The following is a 5626-nucleotide window of genomic DNA, read 5'->3' as shown; positions in this document are numbered from 1 at the left end:
TTACCTCGAACTCGAAGTACAGAACCCTTTTTGAAAGAGGAATAATATAAATTGAAATTTGAGTATACTTGGGACCACTGATCGTCAATAATAGTAAATAGGTGAGCAATGCAGCTTTTACAATTATTGAGCGACAACATCAAACTGAGAAAAAACCCATTGAGATAACAAAATCTGAGATTCAATGTAACAGTACAAGAATAGTAAACAAGAACCATCACCATCAGTATCGAATTATAGTAATCAGGGCAATCTCAACCTTAACCTTGTTCTAATCCTATTATAAGTAGGACTTCTTGAGTAGGACTTCTTGAATATATATAAAAATGGCCTAAACCCATTAATATAGGAAACTAAATAGAATATAAAACAAGGAAGATTGTTTGAACCTTTACTGGAAAAAATAAAGATAAAATGTGCCGCTAGCAAGCTAAAAATGGAATAGGTATTGGCATGGAAGTGCAAGCTTGGAATTGACATCTAGGGTCCACCGCTTTGCTTAATATCGGTGTTGATCGTGATCAATATCATAAAGGCATCGACCTGGGTACGACGAATCGCAGAACACATCTCAGCCACTCGTATGATCAGATGTAATTGAGCCAACCCGAGCACGGTTAATGATTATATGAGCTCAAAGATAACCATGGTCAGATGGACCTTCGTGGACATGGAAATCTGCAATACAATCATCATCAAGATTAATGAATTAATTTTGACCAACAATCCATTTTAACTCTAAAAAGAAATTAAACCCTATTCACCTTAAAATTAGTAATTGAGAGTACGAACAGAATATTTGTATATTGTGATAGAAAAGACACTTACTTTGTTTATTAGTTTCTTCCACCATCTCATTGCTGGATTTGGATTTCTTTTCATTTAATTTTTATGAAAATATGACAAAAAAAAATGAAATAAGTTTTCATTAATTAAAAATTTGCACAAGATATCTTGCTATATTCAGAAATGAGAACTAATTGAAAAGATTTTGGGATGCTCTATAGTTTTTTACCATGAAATTTTACTGATCTACTAACAGCAAAAGAGACTTAATATGCTGCAACTACCATTTAAAAAATTGTCTTATCATTATACACTATCGTTAGTTTTGGGTTTCATTTAAATCTTTCAATTGATTGAGAATGCATTTTAAATTTATTTCCTATCATGGCAATATCATTTACAAGCACATGACAAAACAATGAATGAAAAACAGAAGAAAGAGAAAAACAGATGTTAATGCAAGTTACGTGATTGTAACTGAAGGTTTTTTTTTTTTTTTTTGGGGGGGTGCGGGTGGGTGGGGGTGGGGTGGGGGTAACCAAAGTGATTGAAGGTTGTAATCACAAATTAAAAAATTTCACTGTTTGAAATATATCATGCGATGAGGATTCAAGTTCAGACCCCACGTAGCCTTTTTTCTACGAGTTTGGAGATTCCTTTAGTACAGTTAGAACTCCAGTTAGATCGTTTAGAGGTGGGATGATTGCATGGATTGAGTCTTCAGTTAGGGGAGGTGGTGGAATGGTAGGGGACGGGGGTAGCGGTGCAAGGTTTAGGGAGATGGGGTTGAACAGGAGTAGGGGAGCGATTGGCCAAGGCGGAGGGTGGAGATAGGACCTTGAGGAGGAGTAGAGAGGTAGCTCTCGACCACTCAATATGGGAGGTTTCATGTCACCAGAAGAAAACTCTTAAGGGCACCCCGAGAAGGATAGCATAGGCGAGTTTAAATTGGGTTCATGGGCTATAGGGAGAAGGGTAAGGTTGAACTTGAACATGGGCGTGACAGATTTTGGGAAGGGGCCAAGGGGTTGGTTTTGTGATTTGGGTGAGCCGTATATGAAGTTCTCGGGGGGCATCGGGTGAGTTAAGAGATAGGCTGGGCTTGTGTAGGTGGGGTAGCCCCTTCAGTAGCTCCTAGTGTTTAACCAGTAATCACCATAGGCTGTCCGTTTGTAACCAACACGCTAACCCGGTTAGATTTCCTCTGGTTAAAGGTCTTGTATGGTTCACGTTTTCCTTTTCTTATTCTTCAATAGAAATCCATTTTGCAGTTCATGAATCATGATCTTTCTTGTGAATGAATTGAAACAAAATTCAGCAAAATACTTGTCAATTTGAAAATTCGGGAGAAAAAGTAGGTAAATAACACTTGGAAGCGAAACCTAATTTTGCTAATATTTAAGTTATTCATTTGCAACCAGACAGAGCTTGAGTGAACTTACTTAAAAAGGGCGTCTATGCACAGGATCGTTTAAGTGAGGGTCATAATTTACATAGCTTTATCCATGTTCGCAGAGAGGTTGTTTCTGATTAGAACCTGCAGCCATTAATTTGTAATAGAACAATCTTACCATTGTGCCGAGGTTCACTCATTTTAGTGAGCTAACTTATACAAGATAAATGAATGTAAAAGGAAAACGCAATTGGAAGGACAACCCATCAAGATTAAACAATGGGTAAAGTGTGCTTTTTTTTCTCTCCTGGTTGGAGGTAAGTGTGCTTATTAAAGAAGACATAACCACTCCATGAACATGTGGGACCAAGCTTAAGCTGTAGGAGATTCTTCCAAGTTTGTGCTTACCTTTATTTAGGAGGGAATGGAAGGTGTTCTTTACCCTCTAAGCTAAATGGGAAGGCAAGGGTGGCTACTGTTTATCCATGGCCACCTGGTTAAACAGGGGTGTGCAACCAATACTTTCCTCCCATAGTCCCATATAGTCATCAACACATTGAATTGGGGCATTCATGTAATTTTACAATAATTTTGTTGATATATTAACCATTAGATAAAAAAAGGTGTACCCCCAGTGCACGGGGCTCCGTCATAGTGGCATTTGTGGAGAGCCATAATGTATCCCCACTTCATGAGAAGATTATTTTCCGACACAAATTCGTGACCACCAGGTTGCAATAGAGCAACCTTACCATTGCCCATTTAATCATGGAGATCCATTATTTGATCTATGATATTTAGTTGTAGAGGGCAATTTGTTATCTAAATTCAGCCATAGAATTAATGTGCACTCGCATGACGAAAGTGATCCTGTGTGAGAATTTCATGGGAAAAAAAAATTATAAAACATTGCTTTTCATTGATAACATAAACAATCATCTGATCATTGAGTGGGTTAAATATTAAACTATTGAAATGGGAATTGCTGTTACATTTTGTTGTGCAAGGTTGGCATTTACTCGTGGAGAATGGAGATCTACTATTTTATCCATGATCCATGATATTTAGTTGTAGGGGGCAGTTTTCTAGAGAAACCGGTTATTGCAAATTGCATTTATGATTTTTATCCCTTCATTTGTGTTATCTTTCGTATATTTATATAGTGTTTCCTTGGAATTTTGTTGCTATATAATGTTATTATTTTGGATGCCTAAATATAGGTAGGTAATTAATGGGTCTTCACCAAAGAAGGTGAGTTTAAAGTCCGTAGGTTACATGCACCTACCCTTGACAATATGCAAATAGTGGTTACATCTATCGGGACTAAGACTATGGTTCAGTATCAATATCGTATTGACTGTATTTGATATCGGAATAGTTGTAATTCATAAAAAAGAAAAAATAGAGATAAAATTGATTGATCTGATGTAATCCAGATTAGTATTGTATCGGTATTGATTGGGATGTGTCGTGGAGATGGGAGAGGAATTAGCAATCTCTTATGTCTGGCACTTAAATAGTAGTAACTTAGTTAATTACTGAGCGTGTTAGTGGAATTCCTATTTTTTTAACATCTACTACCTTAGATTGTGTGTCTTCACCTACCTATTACCTCATTCTTGTGTGTTAATTTTATGCCGGTAGAAATTGCTCAACGTCCGTGGAAGAGAACACATGAATGACACTATTCGGTGACTTATGTCGTCGTTCCAGTCTTCTTCTTTTTCTTGTTGTCGCACTTGATCTTCTTCTTCTTGTTGTTGCACTCAATCTTGGTATTGCTGACAAGGAACAGATGAGCGAGGCCCTACCGCCATGTTAGCTCCTCCTATAGTTTTGGAGGCACTTTGATTGCAGGCTTGGGTGAGAGTGTAAGACCGCAGAATCTGAAAACTTCTTAGTGATGTGGATTATTTGATGTAGCTCGATCCTCGAACTCGAAGTATAGAACCCTTTTTGTCTTTGTCGTAATCAATAGCGACTACTTTGAGTTCTAGTTGTACTTTCACATGTGATTTCTCAACATTTATTGTGGATTCAGAAGAAACGGAATCACCTTTGGAGATGAGATTGTAGAGTAATCAAAGATCCTCTTCTTCCTCTGTTGGGATCTTCCATGATACCGATCCCTTAGGACGCAACTATTCTCTATAAGCTTCATTACAGAACACAAAGGCGATTCCTTCCCTTCTTTGCAACAGATAGCAACGAAAGGCAAAGAGTACACTGCAACAAGTTAGACTCTCCTTATAAATAGCCAATCTGCATTGAATTAGGAATAATATTAGAATTTTGATATGGGTGCATCTGTTTGTAACCAACAAAATTTGTAACTGATTTTTGTAATCCATCATTTAATAACATGGCATTAGAGTAGAAGGTCTAATATTGTAATATTGCATCTCTCTCATCTTGCTCTCCCCCTCCAACTCCAATGATCTCTCCACCCCCACCCCCTACGGCTCCCTTCCCCACCCCCTAAGCTCTGGAACCAACACCTGCGGATGCAAATTGGGCCCAAAACGACATGCCTGGTTGTCGTGACAACTATGTCTGAACTGGTTAGGATAAGTAGAATGAACCTTAGGTTCAGGTTGCACACCCCTCTTACAAGATCCCAAGGAAACCCAAATCAGAAAAATCAATAAAAGTACACCCTCTCAGATGAAGGTCAAACTTTAATCAACACTCACAAACAGTTAGAAAAGGTAGAGATCTAATGGTAATGGTAGGACCTAATCACAATCAAAGAATAATCAAATCTGAGATACTAAATCCTGGAATGTGAGAAATTTAATTGCAGCTAGAGACTCAGATCAGTCTCCAAGTCTGGTCAAACTTCAGTCTTGGATGAACCTTCCCATTAATCCCCAAAATACAACCCAGATGGAACGTTTAGATTTAAGACTAAAATTATAGGATCAGAACAGCAGAGCTGATGAGCAAAATACCCTGGTCCAAGTGGGGATCCTATAATATAGATTATTAACACTAACAGAATACTAGGAATATTAATGAATCGATAGCAGTATCTGTTGATTGAGAAAGTAAAACAGCAACTTACTTGCAGAAGACATAGATATAAGAGAGGATGATAAATAGCTGATGGATTTCCACCAATAAACTGAATCTTAATGTTCCCAAGGATCTCCCGCCAGATGCACAGCACTCCATTGAAGAAGACAATAAACTCTTTTACTTCATCAAATCGTGGCCAAGGCTCTTCCATGCTGTGTTTATATAGAAAATCTTATAAACAGTCCTAATCTGACTGTAAATGTAGAATACTAATTGCTAATAGCAAACAAATAACTTAAAAGACACTTAGTTATCAATTCATTAAACAATAACAGAATATTTTTATATTGTGATAGAAAAGACACTTACTCTGTTTATTAGTTTCCTCCACCATCTCATTGCTAGATTTGGATTTTTTTTTTTTTTTTT

This window comes from Macadamia integrifolia, chromosome 7 (assembly GCF_013358625.1).
Source record: "Macadamia integrifolia cultivar HAES 741 chromosome 7, SCU_Mint_v3, whole genome shotgun sequence".
Taxonomy (NCBI): domain Eukaryota; kingdom Viridiplantae; phylum Streptophyta; class Magnoliopsida; order Proteales; family Proteaceae; genus Macadamia; species Macadamia integrifolia.
The sequence above is the reverse complement of the archived record's forward strand: the minus strand, read 5'-3'. Positions refer to the sequence as shown.